Raw genomic sequence first — 19657 nt, forward strand, 5'->3', positions numbered from 1 at the left:
TGCTGCAACACTGTAACAGAGTTCTCAAGAGACTAATTCTACAGCTTATCGGCCATTATCTTGTATTTCTTTTTTTTTTTTTTTTTTTGAGGCGGAGTCTCGCTCTGTCGCCCGGACTGGAGTGCAGTGGCCGGATCTCAGCTCACTGCAAGCTCTGCCTCCCGGGTTTACGCCATTCTCCTGCCTCAGCCTCCCGAGTAGCTGGGACTACAGGCGCCCGCCACCTCGCCCGGCTAGTTTTTGTATTTTTAGTAGAGACGGAGTTTCACCGTGTTAGCCAGGATGGTCTCGATCTCCTGACCTCGTGATCCGCCCGTCTCGGCCTCCAAAAATGCTGCTGGGATTACAGGCTTGAGCCACCGCGCCCGGCCATTGTATTTCAAAAGGTATACAAGAAGGTGCAGTCAATAATCACTGATCCAAATAGTAAGATACAATGTTGATTCAGAAATAATTTCCAGATCTTTCAGAAATTCCTTTTTTCTGGCCAGGCGCGGTGGCTCACGACTGTAATCCCAGCACTTTGGGAGGCTGAGGTGGGGGGATCACCTGAGGTCAGGAGTTCGAGACCAGTCTGGCCAACATGACGAAACCCGGTCTCTACTAAAAATACAAAGATTAGCTGGGCGTGTGGTGGTGGGCACCTGTAATCCCAGCTACTCAGGAGGCTGAGGCATGAGAATCGCTTGAACCTGGGAGGCGGAGGTTGCAGAGAGCCAAGATCACACCACTGCACTACAGCCTGGGTGATACAGCGAGACTCAGTCTCAAAAGAAAAAAAAAAAAATTCTTTTTTTCACTTTAAATTAACCAGCACACAATTATTAAAAGAAATTGTTCAGAACTTTAAAGCATACATTTCATTTATCACCCTTAATCTTCACTTCATCTTCTTTCCTATGCTCCCTTTCCTTTTGCCTAAGTTTGTTTTTCTTTTCTTAATTTCATTTTAATGCATATACTTCTATAAGTCCCCTAAACCCTCTCTGTAATACGATGGGATATTTTAAAAAATCCCTAAAATCCCTTAATGTTGTGATTACTTCTTAATGTTGTGATTATTTATTTATAATGTTGGATTATTATCCAAGACCCCACAGTTACAAGGTTGTAAGCGGAAGAAAAATGTGTGACAATAACTGCCTAGAAAATAATTTCTTTTTTTTTTTTCTTATTTTTTTTTGAGACCCAGTCTCGCTCAGTCGCCCAGGCTGGAGTGCAGTGACGCGATCTTGGCTCACTGCAAGCTCTGCCTCCCGGGTTCATGCTATTTTCCTGTCTCAGCCTCCCGAGTAGCTGGGACTACAGGCGCCCGCCGCCACACCCGGTGATTTTTTTGCATTTTTAGTAGAGATGGGCTTTCACCGTGTTAGCCAGGATGGTCTCAATCTCCTGACCTTGTGATCCGCCCGCCTTGGCCTCCCAAAGTGCTGGGATTACAGGCGTGAGCCACCGCCCCTAGCTAGAAAATCATTTCTAAAGCGCTCAGGGCAGCCAGGTGCAGTGTACACGGCTCACGACTATAATCCCAGCACTTTGGGAGGCTGAGGTTGGCAAATCACTTGAGTCCAGGAGTTCGAGATCAGCTTGGACAACATAGGAAGACTTCATCTCTACAAAAAATTTTAAAAATTAGCCTGGCATGGTGGTGCACATCTGTAGCCTTAGCTACTCAGGAAACTGAGGTGGGAGGATCACTTGAGCCTGGAGGCAGAGGTTGCAGTGAGCCAAGATCATGCCTCTGTACCCTAGCCTGGGCGACAGAGTGAGACCCCGTCTCAACAAACAAACAAACAAACCAAGAAAGAGTTCAGGGCACTTTGATTCAGTGTAGGGTTTGTGATACAGGGAGTATGTATGTGAATGTGCATATACATGTATAAAACACTACTAAAAGGACTACAAACCCATCCTCTCTCCCTATTGACAACAGATTTCTGAAATTAATTTTCCTGGTAAAAATAAATTGAGTGGGGCCAGGCATGGTGGCTCACACCCGTAATCCCAACACTTTGGGAGGCCGAGGTGGGTGGATCACAAGGTCAAGAGATCAAGACCATCCTGGCCAACATGGTGAAACCCTGTCTCTACTAGAAATACAAAAATTAGCTGAGCGTGGTAGCAGGCCCCTATAATCCCAGCTACTCGGAAGGCTGAGGCAGGAGAATCGCTTGAACCCAAGGAGGTGGAGGCTGCAGTGAGCCGAGATCGAGCCACCGCACTCCAGCCCGGGCGACAAAAGTGAGACTCCATCTCAAAATAAATTAATAAATGAATTTTGTGTTTGCTCATGCAAATAAAAAGTCTAAATGAACAAAATCTCAAGTGACACAAGGAAGTCAGTGTGGAGTGGAAATACTCAATATTGATTTTTTCTACTCAGATGTTACCTAAAAGCACAACTCTGACAGCTGAGAAAATTATAAGACAGTGTTTGACTAAGTATGATATTAATGAATCATCTGCATTCTGCAACTGCCTAGAATCAGCAAGGCCATCATTTCCTTTTGCTACGCTTAGAGTAGGCATTAGATTAGATTTAGCCTAAACTCTGAAGACGACTACGAAAATTCCTGTGACTTCCTATAAACCAGAGGAAGGCTTTTTGTCTCCTCTTTTTGTATGCACAAATAACACAGAAGGCACACATCTAACCAGAAGGTTCTAATGATTTCATTAGGACAGAAAGCTGATTAAGAAAAAAATAATCCATAGTGCAAGAAAAATAAATACAATATTTATGTCCTGTAGCTACTGGTTGAATATCTGTATAGCAGAGAATGACAAGATCCAAGCTACTCATAGCTCACTTGGACGAACAATCCTTGGCATAATAAAATTCCAAAAAAGAAAATAATTTGGACACTTCCCTGGAGTTGACAGTAACAGGCTTTGAATTATATAAAATATTACAGTCATTAAATTATATACAAGGAAGGAAAACAGTCTGAGTAATCCTTTAAACTTGAAACTGTCTCCCTCTGTCTGTTTGGATTGTGCCATTCTGAAATACAGTCGTTAGACAAAAATTACCTGTAATGATGGAGAAAAGCAGAGGTGGGAAGAGCTCCAAAGGCAAGGTGTTCTGCTGCCAGGCCCATGTGTCTGCACCCTGCTTTGGTCACTACCAAGAACTAACACATGTTGCTAGGTGCTTTATCATATTATCTAATTAAATGCTCTCTATAGTTCAAAGAGATGGGAAGTTATCATTGTAATTTCACATGTGAAAAAATTGAGGCTCAGAGAACAGAAAATACTGCCTAGGTTCACACAATTAGACAAAGGTAAAACCAAGATCTGAACACAGGTTTGCCTGTCACCAGAGTCTAGGCTGTTTCTGCTGATATATGTTACCTCCCTGAGAGGAGGGGGATTTTTAATTATGAAAGACTACTGTGATGTACAGCTCATCTCCATTTACAATTTCCCACACAGCAGCAAGGCCTGGCTTACTGATGGAAAGAAACAGCGGATCTGGCTATCAGTGGGCCAGGCCAGCATCCCAGTATGATGAGGGGCTCCACAGGCTTCAGACTGTCACCAAAGTAGACACTGTGATGTACGGCTCATCTCCATTTACAATTTCCCACACAGCAGCAAGGCAGGATCTCCTCTTAATTTTGTTAATATCTCAGTACTCTCCCACCCCAACCATCAAACAATCAGATTCACTTGATCTCAAATGTGACGGACCAGCCACTCTGGCAGGTCTGATTCTGAATGACTTGGTTGGCTGTCCGAGGTGAGCCTCAGCAAGTGTAAGGCACTTTAGGCACTATGAAAGATAGTTTTAACTGAGAGTTTATTTTTTAAAGGACGTCATTTCACCCTTTATTTAACTCAGTAGTTTCTTAGCTTGCAAGGGTCCAAAATCTATATCCAGTGTCGCACACTGATAAGTGCTGCTGATTCATGTATAAATATCCGCCTCATGGGTAAATATTTAACAGGCTTGCTATAGCCTGAATGCTGCCCTGATCATGCTGAATAAACTAAGTCAAGTGCCATGAAATAAAGGGTCATTATGTTTTTAGACGGTGCAAGATGGTGGTAAGGCCTTGTGATCTCTAATTCTTTAATATTCATGAATCAAAAAATATTGGGCTGAGCATGTACAACAGGAAACTCACCCTGTGCAGACTCCAGGGCTCACTGTCTATACTGAATGTATTAATACTAGTCTTTTCCATGCAAATGAAACTCATAGAGTCCTTTGTGAACTTCGGTCTGTCTGCAAATTATCACATCTCTAATATAGTCATGAGCCACACACAACATTTCAGTTAATGATGGACCCCATATGTGATAGTGGTCCCATAAGATTATAATACCGTATGCTTACTGTTCCTTTCCTATGTTTAGATATGTTTAGATACACAAATACTTACCATTGTGTTACAACTGCCTATAGGATTCAGTACAGGAACATGCTGTGTACGTCTGTAGCCCAGAAGCAATAGGCTCACCAGATAGCCTAGGCATGTAGTAGGCTGTCTATCTAGGTTTGGGTTGGTACATTCTATGATGTTTGCACAATGACAATACTGCCTCAACGACACATTTCTCAGAACGTGTCCTGGCCATGAAGCAATGCATGACTGCACTAAAGACTTAACTTGGCTGCAACGTGATAGCATAAATAAATTGTTTTTATTTTGACATAGAAAAATGCAGGGAGTCAGCCAGTCTGAAAGCTTGACTTGGGACAATGGGGTTTTGATTCTGATCCATTATGAAACAGCAACTCCCTTTCCTCCCACGTGGGGTTTTACCTTACTGGTCAAGTAAAATGAGCAAAACATAATTTAGACTGGAGAAAATCAGAAGAGCTAGTGATTCGCAATCATAATTCTTGCTTCTGTCAAGTTTTATTTCTTTAGTTCTACTCAACTTTCTCATCAGTTCAGTGGAATAGCACCACTCTCAAAGAGACCTGGCCAGGCACAGTGGCTTGGGCCTGTAATCCCAGCACTTTGGGAGGCTGAGGCAGGATGACTGCTCCAGGCCAGGAGTTTGAGACCAGCCTGGGCAACATAGCGAGATCCCATCTCTAAACAAATTAAAAATTAGCAGGCATGATCATATGTGCCTATAGTCCCAGCTACTCAGGAGCCTGAGGCAAGAGGATCACTTGAGGCCAGGAGTTGGAGGTTGCAATGTGCCATGCTTACACCACTGCACTCTAGCCTGGATGACTGAGTGGGACTCTGTCTCTTAAAAAAAAAAAAAAAAAAAAAAGACATCTCTCTCAAAGCATTAGAATGGTCAGAGTACCCATTAGAGTTACATTAACACAAAAATAGCACCAGGCGCTCTATGAGAGACGTTACTCTAAAAGTCTTCTCTGTCCAAGGGTCATGACAAGGCATTGTCAGAGACATTTGGGTCAGCCTTGGCATCCTGCTTTTGCCCCTGAATTGGGTTCTGAGGGAGAGGAAGTTGACCTGGCTGCCTCCTCCACAGTATGATTCAGGGGCTGTTGGAAGTTGAAGCATGGAAAGGGGAACATCCAGGATGATAAAAACAAGCAGCCTGTAGCCTCCAAGCTAAGAGAAATCCTGAGGCAATGTGTGCTGCCTTCAATCCAATTCAACAAACACTAACTGTATGCCTAACTATGTCTAAGGACTTGAGTTTCCCATTCTGAACACAAGACTAAGGTACCAATGATAAGTCCTTCCAAAGTAGAGGAATGCCAGGGACCTCAAGAATCTGGGGCACTCTGTAATACCAGATTATGTTTCCTGGTGGCCTGCCAGGAGAGCCATTACCATGAAACAACTCACTGTTATTTATTGAGTTCCCACCTTTGCCAGACACTCTACTGGGCACTTCATGATCTCTAAACCTCACAACAACCCTGCCAAGTAGACCTAATTAGCCCCATTTACAGATGAGGAAACTGACATCTAAGAGTCTAAGTATCTTATCCAAGATCACCCAGCAAGTAAGTTGCAGAGGTGGGATTGAACCCAGGTCTTTCTGGTTCCAAAGCCTATGTCCTTTTTCATTAGGAATTCTTTCACAGAAAGATGAAGTAGAATTTTAAAAAGTCTACTCCCTACCAATATACTGAAATAGTAGAATAAGTGATTAAAATTGTCTTCAAAGCTTTTATACATAAAATTAATCACCTTGTCCATCTCACTTTTTATCATCTTAGAGGTATCACATGTCACAACAAAGTAACATGGTGGGACTAAAAAAAAATCATTCATAGTTCTGAAAACCCAGAAGAACATAAATATTAAATTAAGGAGAGGCTCTAGTTTTGTTTTCTCATTTTCTTTTCTTCTTCTTCTTCTTTTTTCTTTTTCCTGAGACAGGATCTTGCTCTGTTGTCATGCGGGGGCGTGATCATGGCTCACTGCAGCCTCAACTTCCCAGGCCCAGGTGATCCTCCCAGCTCAGCCTCCCGTGTAGCTGGGATCACAGATGTGTGCCATCATGCCTGGCTAATTTTTTTGTATTTTTAGTAGGGAAGGAGTTTCACTATGTTGTCCAGGCTGGTCTCGAACTCCTAGGCTCCAGTGATCTGCTGCCTCGGCCTCCCAAAGTGCTGGGATTACAGGCGTGAGCCATCACGCCCGGCCTTGTTTTGTTTTGTAGCTAAATTTTTTTTCTAGCAAAGCATTTTCTAGACCTATTATTAGCTCTCAACTCATTTTACAGATTCAACTTTGAGCCATCTCAAGAGTGTCAGTCCTTCAGTTAAACAAAATCAGGGTGTAATTCAATATGGAGAAAATTTCAATGAGTACAATAGGACAAGAAAATAAGACAGGAGATCAGAAAGATGAGTTAAGTATATCAGTGGAAGAAAATCTGGGTATTCACACGGAATCAGAGGCTCATGGAAGCATCAGTTCAGGCCTGGCTGTATTACATTTGTGACTAATGTAATATTTCTACTAAACACACTTCATATCGTCAGTAAGAACTCTGTGAGAGTACTGTATTCCATTTTTTGTTTCTCACTTTTAAAGGGACATATAAAAATGGAAATGTTGAGACAATGACAACTATGCTTAAGCACTCAGAAAACGTTCCTCCTTGGAGCAAAGTCTAAAAAAGTTGAAACTGCTAAGTTAAATAACTTAAAAAAATACGGCATTATTAAATAGAGTAATTAAAAATATGGGCCAGGCATGGTGGCTCACGCCTGTAATCCCAGCACTCTGGGAGGACAAGGCAGGGGGACCACTTGAGATCAGGAGTTTGAGACCAGCCTGGCCAATACGGTGAAACCCCGTCTCTACTAAAAATACAAAAACTAGCCAGGTGTGCTACACCTGTAGTCCCAGCTACTTGGGAGGCTGAGGCAGAAGAATCACTTGAACTTGGGAGGCAGAGGTTGCAGTGAGTTGAGATTGCACCACTGCACTCCAGCCTGGGTGACAGAGTGAGACTCTGTCTCAAAAAAAAAAAAAAAAAAAAGGCCTACTACTATACAGATAATTTTGATCAGCTGTTCTTTGATTAGGTACAGTATAAATGAGAAGAGTTTAAGAGGCATTAAGAGGAATTTGGTTGGTAAATTAATTCTCCACAGAACAGAGTAGTGAATAATAAATCCATTTACTCAGCACTAATGCATCATGTCCTGTATCAGGTGCTTTTCCTCTATGATATCATCTATTCTTCATATCAACCTCCAAGAGAAGTGTTATCCCATCTTACAGATGAGAGCACGGGAACTTCAGAGAAGCTATAGAACCTCTCTAAGGTCACAGAGGCGGTGAATGACAAAGAGGCATCGAACCCCAGTGGGGTCTCTCTCACCTAAATCTACCCCACTCTTAGGTCTCTGGTTATCACTTTTGTGAATTCTATGTCCTTATCTGCATCCATGACATCTGGTTCCACATGTGACTTGGGTGTTTCAGTAGATGCCTGGGCTGACCAAGTCCTTGAGGGTGTTTACAGGAATATTTATTAAACTTACTTTGGTACCTGAACTGAAGTGATTAGTTCAGGGCCAGAGGACTTGATGGACACTTTCCAGTAGAAAGAAGGTGGAATGGCGGGGCGCGGTGGCTCAAGCCTGTAATCCCAGCACTTTGGGAGGCCGAGACGGGCGGATCACGAGGTCAGGAGATCGAGACCATCCTGGCTAACACGATGAAACCCCGTCTCTACTAAAAATACAAAAACTAGCCAGGTGTGCTACACCTGTAGTCCCAGCTACTTGGGAGGCTGAGGCAGAAGAATCACTTGAACTTGGGAGGCAGAGGTTGCAGTGAGTTGAGATTGCACCACTGCACTCCAGCCTGGGTGACAGAGTGAGACTCTGTCTCAAAAAAAAAAAAAAAAAAAAGGCCTACTACTATACAGATAATTTTGATCAGCTGTTCTTTGATTAGGTACAGTATAAATGAGAAGAGTTTAAGAGGCATTAAGAGGAATTTGGTTGGTAAATTAATTCTCCACAGAACAGAGTAGTGAATAATAAATCCATTTACTCAGCACTAATGCATCATGTCCTGTATCAGGTGCTTTTCCTCTATGATATCATCTATTCTTCATATCAACCTCCAAGAGAAGTGTTATCCCATCTTACAGATGAGAGCACGGGAACTTCAGAGAAGCTATAGAACCTCTCTAAGGTCACAGAGGCGGTGAATGACAAAGAGGCATCGAACCCCAGTGGGGTCTCTCTCACCTAAATCTACCCCACTCTTAGGTCTCTGGTTATCACTTTTGTGAATTCTATGTCCTTATCTGCATCCATGACATCTGGTTCCACATGTGACTTGGGTGTTTCAGTAGATGCCTGGGCTGACCAAGTCCTTGAGGGTGTTTACAGGAATATTTATTAAACTTACTTTGGTACCTGAACTGAAGTGATTAGTTCAGGGCCAGAGGACTTGATGGACACTTTCCAGTAGAAAGAAGGTGGAATGGCGGGGCGCGGTGGCTCAAGCCTGTAATCCCAGCACTTTGGGAGGCCGAGACGGGCGGATCACGAGGTCAGGAGATCGAGACCATCCTGGCTAACACGATGAAACCCCGTCTCTACTAAAAATACAAAAAACTAGCCGGGCGAGGTGGCGGGCGCCTGTAGTCCCAGCTACTCCGGAGGCTGAGGCAGGAGAATGGCGTGAACCCGGGAGGCGGAGCTTGCAGTGAGCTGAGATCCGGCCACTGCACTCCAGCCCAGGTGACAGAGCGAGACTCCGTCTCAAAAAAAAAAAAAAAAAAAAAAAGAAAGAAGGTGGAATGCAAGCAAATAACTTTACTTTTAAAAAATATGAAAGGGCCGGGCGCGGTGGCTCAAGCCTGTAATCCCAGCACTTTGGGAGGCCGAGACGGGCGGATCACGAGGTCAGGAGATCGAGACCATCCTGGCTAACACGGTGAAACCCCGTCTCTACTAAAATATACAAAAAATTAGCCGGGCGAGATGGTGGGCGCCTGTAGTCCCAGCTACTCGGGAGGCTGAGGCGAGAGAATGGCGTAAACCCGGGAGGCGGAGCTTGCAGTGAGCTGAGATCCGGCCACGGCACTCCAGCCTGGGCGACAGAGCGAGACTCCGTCTCAAAAAAAAAAAAAATAAAATAAAAATAAAAATAAAAATAAAAAATATGAAAGATGAGACTATTTTAATTGCAAACAGAGTATGTCTAATGGCATGAACACTAACCAAGTCTTTGTTCAGAAATGCGTTTTGTAAGTTTGTTAACGTCTCAAACAAGCCTTTAAGGGGGCAGTAATCTTAACAGATGTCCACCATCAGGATTTTGTTAGCATGTGGAAAAGCATTTTAAGGAAGCCCCCCAAAACAATAATGGACTTAGCAGATGTTGTTCTACTAAGAGTTGGTATGAACTACTTCTAATGATGCCCAGTCACTCAAGACACGAAAAGGGTAAGGGGAAGAAAAGTTTTTTTTCTCTTGTTGCATCTTGATTCCTGGCGTGAACCCTGGAGGCGGAGCTTGCAGTGAGCCGTGATCGCGCCACTGCACTCCATCCTGGGCAACAGAGCGAGACTCCGTCTCAAAAAAAAAAAAAAGAATAATCTGGAGGGAGGATGGGAGGGCTTGTTAAAAACTCAGATACCCAGATCCCACCCCAAAGAAGGCAATTTACTAGGTTTATTCAGCAGGTTGGAGTTTGAAAAAATACACCACAGTTTGAAAAAATACTGCTCTAGACCTCACGCAATGATGCACAGCCAGGGCTGGAATGGGAAGGGGTGTGGTCAATGAAAATGTGCCTCCTATCCCCGTGGCATCAGGTCAGTGACTACTTGCACTGTGGACAACAGGAAGGTAAGGAAAACACAGATCTGCTCTTAAGGTCTAGTATGGGAGATAAGACATTTATGGAAACAACCAGAAAAAAGGTGGTTTCCGCTAGATGTATACATGGGTAAAATGAGTGTGGTTATATTCAGGTAAACAGAAGGCAAGGCAAGGAAGCAGTCAAATAAAAACTGAGGCTGGAAGTCAGGAGGACACAGACACTACTTAACAAGGCAGGGCAATGGATCTGAGGCCAGGATCTCAATGTGGACAGCAGACCACGTGTCCTGGACTGCACTGAGCAGCTTTTTGCCCATTGAGAAAGGCATATTTCATATTTCAGGCTGCCCAGGGTGCCTACTGGTAAGGGGTATCTACCTAGAGAGGAAGCAAGAACAGGGATAGATCCTGATGCAATGCCAATGGTGAACTGCAAAGGAAAGAAAATGTGAGGTTAAAAAAATAAAAGTTCTGTTTAGTCGTAAAGTGAGAGATGTTCTGGAGATTAAAAAATAAAATCTGGGCTTTGAGATTGAATCTCAGCCAGGTTCACTGCTGAAATTTCTCCTTTAAACTAACAAATTCTAAATGTATCTGTCTGGCTCAGGCCTTTCTTGAACTCAGAACTTGTATAGCCAACTGCCCTCTCACCACTGCCACAGGTTAAAAATGCATCTCAAACTTAACCTGCTCCCAAGCAAACCTGCCCCCGAAACCTACTGCTCCCATATCCATCTCATCTCAGAGAATGGCAGCTTCTATCTCTTGGTTCCCAGACCAAAAACCTCCATCATTGCTGACTCCTTTCTCTCACACCCCATAGTCAATCGGCCTGGCTGGCTTAAGAGACACTCACTGAGAGCAGGGCTCAGAACCTACCAGAACTTCTCATTGGGGTTGAAACTTCCCTGGATAAACTGGGGTGATTTCCACCTCAGGGTACTGGCCCAGTTCTCCTGCTGCTCCCTCTGCCTGGAACTCTCTTCCCAGCCATCTGCGGGCGGGCTTCCTCATCTGCTTCAGGTCTTACTCAAATGTCAGCTTTCTGAACCATCTATTTAACATAGCCCCCTTCCATCTCTGGTACTTGGTCTTCTGTGATGTTGTTTTCTCCGTGGCATAAGACATTCTACATGTATTCATTCATCATCTCCCCCCATGAGTCCTCACTAGAATATAAGCTCCTCCAGAATGAGGATCTGTCTCTGCTTTGTTCACTTTTATAACCTCATTATTCTTGGCAAGAATAATGCCAAGCATATCAGGAACTTAATAAATATTTGTAGTATTAAAGTCCAATTAATATAAAAAAAGATATGGAAGTCAAATTTCTAAATGAACATTAAAAGCCAATAAATGCATATATCTTTATGGAAATAGTCATCATGGAAAAGAACAGTTTAACGGTCTTGGAAAGGGATTGGCAAACTTTTTCGATAAAAGGCCAGGTAGTAAATATTGTCATCTTTGCATCCATAATGCCTGTATTGCAGTTACTTAGCTCTCCTGCTGAAGTGCAAAAGCAGCCACAGATAATATGTAAATGAATGAGCATGGCTGTGTTTCAACAAAATTTTGTTTATGGATACTAAAATTCGAGTTTTGTGTAATTTTTACGAGTCATGAAACATTATTATTTAAATATTTTTCTAACCATTTAAAAATGTAAAAGTCATTCTCAGCTGTGGGTTGGATTTGGCCAGGAGGTTTTAGTTTGCTGACTCTTGATCTAGGATTATAGGAATATCTGACAGTTCTACAGATGCTGAAACTAGGAAAAGTATCCAGGAAGAAATACAGGCAAACTCCACCTCCCTGATTAGATTATTAGCAAAAATGAAGAGGCCCTTTGGTCAAACTTCTTAGAAGCTATATTCCATCGGCAGGTAAACCACAAGAATTAGATTTTTTCAGGCAAGGGTGAGGTGAACATTAGGCAGTCCGTGGACTGTGGGAGTTCTCACAATGATACTAGATTGCAACTGTGCAAGAGGGAGCTATTTATATGATTTTGAACGAAGCTTGAGGCATATTCTGGTGCTTTTTAACTTCTATGTTAGGTGAAATAGCTGCCTACAAAAGCCTTCCTCCCACCCAAAATACTAGCTGTTAGTTGGTGACTGATCCTCAGAAATATTAACATGAATCATATATGCTCTTTTCACAGTGCAAAAAGAGATAATTTTAACACTCAGAAAATGTCATAAACCACACAATAGAGAAGCTATCCAGCCTTCAAATTGTAAATAAATAAAATCCTGTTCCTGCATGGAAGCCGCTTCCTCCTTTCGATTCTGATGCTTCCTCCTTTGGATTCTGATGGCTGCAGGGCTGGCTGGTGTTAACCGTATTCAGACTGATGCTGAAGGGAGACTTTGCTCTCCATCCTTCTCCCCTGCGGCCCACCCTTGTTAGCCCGACTGTCTTTGGGAACCCATAGCACTCGGCCTTGCCTTTTTCTGGTTGCTGCTCTTCTCACCTATAGGCAGCTTGTGGCTTCCTTGTCTCTACCGTCATCAGCCTGGGTTGGCTTACGTGGCACCAGCTGAGAGCAGGGCTCAGTCTTTACCCAGGCTTCAGCAAAGAACTCCTGAGTTAAATTTCTTCTTCCTACTTGGAGAAACAGGTATTTTTGTCTTTGATCCCTAAGCTCTGTTTTCTTGTTACTAAATAGTTCACTCCCTATCCACCCCTCCTTTTTTTGCAACTTCATCATTTTTCCACATTGCACCGTTTGGCACAGGAGAAGGAAAGAACCACATCAAATAAAGGAATGCAACCACAAAAGCTGCCTTGAGAAACAGGGCCCCAGATTTTTTTTTTTTTTTTTTTTTTTGTGTCAATTTACCGTTTTTGGACTTGTTCTCCCATAATCAAATCCTCCCTATCGTGCTAACAGTGTGGTGGTGTGTCAAAACATTGGAATTCTGCTTCAATCAGCAACCCAGAGCTTAATAGGAAAATGAAGCAACAAAATGTTGCTCTTACTGTTAACCTTAGGCTAGGCCTGTCCTTAGGATGGGGACTGTTTGCTTCTTTATGGTAAATGGGCCAAACGTTCAGTTTTGTGAGAGCTTACATTGTCAGCAGAGGCCCACAGCAGTGTCGTGAGCATCATTCAGGCACGCTTCTAAAGCAAGAGGGACAGTCACTTCAAATACCGCAAACTGAAGCACGAAGCATCCCACAATTTAGTAAGCCAGAGAAGAGTTCAGACTAAATTTGTTTGCAAAAATTTTAAAGACACATTCATTTTACTGGCAGCAAGTCAAAGGTCTGGCTCTATGACACTCATGTCTGCAGTTATCACAAAAGGGCTTTTGTGAAATTAAAGTGGTTGTTTTGTTTCTTGTTTTTAAATTTAAAACATGTGCAATATGTAAACCATTTAGGGACACCAATAAGGTGCCACAATTCCAAACCAAAACATTTGCAAGTCACTACTCTATGTCCTCAGGGAGTATGTGATATAGTTAATGTTTCTAATATTCATCATCAATGAAAACATCCATTACAGGTAGAGAATTTTCAATTTAGCGATTTTTAAATCTTTTGTGATTAACTTGGTAAACTAAACTGTTTGAAGGTAAGTATTTTTGTTGTTTTGGTTTGGTTTACATGGAGTCGCGTGCCACTTTGGTTAATGTTGGAAATAGCCTCTTCTTCAACATCAGCCAACATCTTGCATATACAGACAGCGAGTAGAACTGTATCTGTCCCTGAACACTGAAGTAGTGTGACCTCCCTTCAGAGATTTCTCCTGGGGAGAGAGGAAGGGGTGGGAGGAGAAATACCTTTTCTCCCACCTTGTTCTAGCATAGCATATTGGAATTTCAGGTTGGAGAAATGTGTTATTTGAAAAGAAAGAAAAAAGCTCACAGCTGGTTCTGATATGGACTAAAAGGACAGATTGTCCAACTGCCCCACTCCTGAGAAATGCTGTTTCAACCATACAGAAGGAGTCTTCTGTCCTTAGAAGTTAAAGACCTTAGTTAATAGGTAAAGTTGCTGCTCTTCTAAGTTTGGCAAAATTCAGCCTGGCCCCAGTTCTGCCTGGAAGAGCCAAGTCACTGGTGTCATTCCAGTTGCCCACTGATCTTCCTGTCCCCTCTTGAGCCCCCTACTCTCACTGCCACCATAGCTGCCCAATAAGCAGAGAGTATGACTAAGTCAAGGTGGTGAACAATGAAGGGAAGAATGGCAGAGCTAGTATAAGGGGCCGCAGGCAGGTGCTTGCTTACAAGGACCCCCTCTCCTCCCCATTCTGCTGATGCGGCTCAGGTGCCAAGCCCGGGTACCTGGCCCTGGTGGCAGCTACTGCCCAGGAAATGTCCACAAAGGTGAGCATGGGGAGCAGGACATAGACACGGGATGGGGCACTGTTACCCTCTGCAGTGTGCTCCCCAAACCAGCTGGAAAGCAGGAGGAGCCATTTGCTGGAGCAGAACGGGAAGAGGGAATTGAGGAGGCAATAAGTATAGTTAGTATTTTAACAAAAATAAGATATATTCAGTAGATTGCTATCATTTCAAAAACATTTGATCTAACTAAATATATTGTTTACTTAGTAACAGGGAAGTGGGAGTTCACTTCTGTTAATATCCATCTGTGCAAAACTAGGAATCTATTTCTGAATAACATAATTTATTTACCTGGTATCTTTTACTTTTAAAAAATATCCACTAATTTAAATACTATTTTTAGCCAATTCTCTAAAACAGATGATTCAAAACAGCCACAACAGTAACAAGGGCCCACACTTCCCTAGACAGAGTGTGGGGCAGGCCTGCGGGGAAGCAGGGCCAGGGCGCCTCATGGTCCAGGTTGCCTAGAACTCAGGGGAACCTGTACTGAGGCACCTGATAACTCCAGAAGGTGGATGTGTTTTCTTTCCTTAAACCAGTGACACAAGACACAACAGAAAGGGAAACGATTAGTCAGGAAGAGAAGGGGTTCTGGGAACTGTAGACAAGGACAATGCCAATTTAACTGGCCAAATATAATTGAGGTTGGCTTAATAACTTTTTCAGAAACCACTTTCTTGGTTGCTTGAGAATTTGGATTGCTGCTGTTTTCTTAAGCCTCCAAAACCAAAACACTAAACATGTACTAATAGAGCAGTATTAATAGCATAGAGGGGAATATAAACATGACTTATGAGAAAAGTTGTACGGCCGACCCATAGCTATTATCGCCTGCCCCTGCAGGATGTGAAGGTATCAGTACTGCATCCATGGCATCAATGGGCCCAAAGTAGTTTCACTCAGACTCACGTGGAATCACATGTTGAATATTCATAGCTTCACTTCTGGAAGCTATGAGTGTTTTACCCTATATGGCAAATGGGACTTCAGTGAGATGTGATAAAGGTTAAGGACCCTGACATGAGATTATCTTGAATTCTCTGGTTGGGCTCTCCATCAATCTAGGCCTCTTGGTGTAAGGATTCAGTTCAAGACACTCTTCACTCTCAGGATTCCTGGCACTCTCCAGAAATGACACTTCTACAGAACCCCGTGTAGGCACTTAGAGTCTTAGAGCAGAGGGCAGGGGAGGATTTACAACTTCTGGGCCATCCGGCAAGCCCTGAGCATCAGTACGCAAGGTCCACCACAGAGCTTCCGGCCATTCAGTGGGGCCCCAGGTTCGCATCAGCACCTCCCTTTCCCAATCAGACCGAGATTGCTTCTCAATACAGTCTGGGGCTAACTCAGGACAACTCATTTTTCTGGATGTTTCCTCATTTCCTTAGGAACCAACTTGGGATCAGAGTCACTCTGGAGCAAGGCGAGCCCTTAAGTTTGCTCCCATCACTTCCTGAAACTGTTAAGCTGCAGACATGCTCATTGCCTGAACAACAAACACGCTGGGCGCGGTGGCTCACACCTGTAATCCCAGCACTCTGGGAGGCCGAGGCGGGCAGATCACGTGGTCAGGAGATCGAGACCATCCTGGCTAACATGGTGAAACCCCGTCTCTACTAAAAAAATACAAAAAGTTAGCTGGGCGTGGTGGCAGGTGCCTGTAGTCCCAGCTACTCGGGAGGCTGAGGCAGGAGAACGGCTTGAACCCGGGAGGTGGAGCTTGCAGTGAGCCGAGATAGCACCACTGCACCCCAGCCTGGGCAACAGAGTGAGACTTGGTCTCAAAACAAAAACAAAAACAAAAAAACACACCAACCCAACTCTAGACTCGAAATAGAGATGGGGCATATTCTGAGTGACTTCTGCCTCCTAGGCCCGGGAAGGACTGAAGACAAACATTGGAGAGAATAAACGACAAGTTCATATGAGTAGAACCAAATCACAAATGTAAACGACAAATTTCAATCAACAACAGGGAAGTTGAACACATTATAGCAGTCTTCCAGTGGAGTACCATACAGCCACCAGGAAGACAGCAGCCTTCAGGTTCTGATGGCCACTTAAAAAATACATTCATCATTTCCATTGAGACAAATGGCCATGATACACTGGATAGGAAAAATGCAAGTTGCAGAATAGTATGTAATGTGTCACACATATTTTGTGGCTAAATTAAAGCAACAACAACAACAACAACTAAATAAATAAATACCCCAAACTGATTTAATAGGGCAACATTGCAAACATACTAAATCGACGTACTTCGTGTTTCTCAGTAAATCGTGTTTCTCCCCTGCACTTTCACCGAGGCTAAAACTTGAGGCCTACCGTCCCAAGGAAGAGGGTGGCACCACCCAAGTCAGAGAAATACCAGCACAGGGAAGAAGAGGGTTGTGGCACCAGATGAGCACATCCCTCAGACAGGAACAGAAAGAAGCAAAAGCAGAAAGGGGAGAAATTCAGAGGGAACAGGGCCTGCCTGATGTCCCAGAGGTTTTCCTTGGGTGTCGGTGGAGGGAGAGACAGGAAAAAAGGGAAAGAGAGAGAGAAGCAGTGGTGGTAAAAGGAGAGACACCAAGGTTAACTGAGGGAAATCCAAGGGAAGAGTTTTTTACTCCACTTCCCATTTGGGAATCGGCGAGATCATCTTGCAGAGGAAGGGAAAATTACAGTAAGACACATGATCACATTGCGCTTTGTATAGTTTTCTTTTATCTTTTTTTTTGACAGGGTCTTTGTCTGTCACCCAGACTGGAGTGCAGTGGCACCATCACAGCTCACTGCAGCCTTGACCTCCGGGGCTCAAGTGATCCTCCCACCTCAGCCTCCTGAGTAGCTGGGACTACAAGCACATGCCATCACGTCTGGCTAATTTTTGTATTTTTTTGTTGAGGCAAGGTCTTCCTATGTTGCCCAGGCTGGTCTCAAACTCCTGGGATTAAGCAGACTACTTGCCTTGGCCTCCCAAAGTGCTGTGATTACAGGTGTGACCCACCACACCCAGTTGTATCCTTGTTTTTTTTTGTTGTTGTTGGTATTGGAAAGTTAACTGACACATACTACTTTTGTAACATGAGAGACAGAGACAGAGACAGACATAGAGATGGAGAGAGAGAGAGAGAGGTACTAAGGTATGTAAGAACATAGTTTGATTGTGAAGTTGAGCTTTTTTAATTCCCAAGGACTATGGAACTCTGTTATTGATCTAAAATCTACTATTATTTAGAAGAACATTAATAACAGATAACACATAATGAACATTTTCCATGAGCCAGGCATTATATTAAGAGCTTCTTTTATTTATCTTTATTTAACCCTTAAAAAAGGCCTGTAAGGTTGATATATTGTACAAATAGCAGTAAGGCTTTGGGAGGTTCAGTAACTGACACAAAAGAACTCATCCAGTAAATGGTGGACACTGGACTGAACCAGGCCATCCAATTTCTGAACCCACACATTCCACCACTGCGCCACACACTGCCTCCCACCACAGACCAGCTGGGCTTCAACAATCAGTTCGTTTTGCTGGTGTGTATCACACTGCAAGATCCAATCTTATCACACAAACTTGTTTGGTACAAAAGGAAGAAACAGTGACTAGCGAGTGAAAGCACATCATCAGAAACAGGTCCAGCTGCTGAGACAAGTGAGGGACAAAATTCAGGAAACAGGAGCACACAGTCACAACTCATTCAGTATCATTTTTCTCACCAGCCCTGATTTTTCTCCCTGAAGTCCCTGCAGCCAGCAGCAGCACAGCTTCATTTTGCAGCGGGGACACTTGAGCATTAAACCCTACGTGCTTGCTTGGCTCCGCAACGGCTCAAGCGACCTTCAAGCACCGTTTCTGAGGCTCTGTTACTACAACATCATCTCCTCAGCCCCCACTCTTGATTACAAGCCTATTTCTTTTAACTAAACATAAAGCAATTTCTCACTGAAGTTTCTTTGCTTGTAATCCTCTACCCGATTTTTTTTTTTTTTTTTTCTGATTAAATAGAAATAAGTAAGCTCCTAACACAAGCCTTGGACACAGGTAGGCATTTGTGGTAGGCAGAATGATGGCTCCCCAAAGCTGCCAAACCCTCATTTCTGGAAGCTATGAATTTTTTACCCTACATGGCTAAAGGAACTTTGGTGAGATGTAATAAAGGCTAAGGACCCTGACATGAGGAGATTGTCGTGAATTATCTAGTTGGGCTCTCAATCTATCTAGACATGAGTCCTTAAAAGTAGAAGAGGAAAATAGGAGAGTGAGCCAGAAAAATACGATGATAGAAGAGGCAGGAAAAACTTGAAGCATGAGAGGGACTGGACCTGCCAAAGCTGGCTTGAAGGAGGAAAGGGGCCATGAGCCAAATAAGGTCAGCAGCCTCTAGAAGCTCAACTGACCTTCGCAAAGGACCAGATCTCAGTTCCGCAACTGCAAGGGACTGAACTCTCTCAACAACCTGAAACAGTAAGGAAACAGATTCTCCACTAGAGTCTCCAGAAAGGAATGCGGCCCACTAGCACCTTGACTGTAGCCGCAGGAGCTCTGCACTGGACTTCCGATCTACAGAAGTGTAAGATAATCAATTAGCATGGGTTTAAGCTGCTAAATTTGTGGTAATCTGTTACAGCGACACTAGAAATCTAATATAGCATTCAAAATACAACTGTTTTTTGATGGAAACATGATGAAATGAGGCTTTGTTTATGCAGCAAAATAAATAATGACAGTAATGGTGCGTGTCCCATTGAATAAAACAGAATCAATAAATCCCCTCTGATACACATATGTTAATGGATAAATAAATAAACGAGGAAAGCCCTTTACAGTAGAAAGCCAACTAATAAATGTAGAAAGAAAGATGCAGCTGGAGAATCATCAATGGCTGTCAAAACTAGTGGGTGAAAGTCTGAGGAAGACATTTACATAGTCTCAATACATCACTCCACAGAGTTCTTATTAAAGAGAAAACTAGTAACATTAGAGTGCAGAAACCACAGAGACACCACCTTAACCAGGTGATCAAAGTCAACATCACCAATCCTGGGACAA

At 43.3% G+C, this 19657-nt stretch overlaps 1 protein-coding gene across 6 annotated transcripts in view; it reads right to left on the reverse strand.

Annotated features, from left to right (window-relative positions):
- Positions 1-19657, reverse strand: part of BABAM2 (BRISC and BRCA1 A complex member 2) — a 460841-nt gene that overhangs the window by 103840 nt on the left and 337344 nt on the right. The gene's annotated exons all lie outside the window — the stretch shown is intronic.

The sequence above is a fragment of the Trachypithecus francoisi genome, unplaced genomic scaffold (genome assembly GCF_009764315.1).
Source record: "Trachypithecus francoisi isolate TF-2019V2 unplaced genomic scaffold, Tfra_2.0 Lachesis_group17, whole genome shotgun sequence".
Classification (NCBI taxonomy): domain Eukaryota; kingdom Metazoa; phylum Chordata; class Mammalia; order Primates; family Cercopithecidae; genus Trachypithecus; species Trachypithecus francoisi.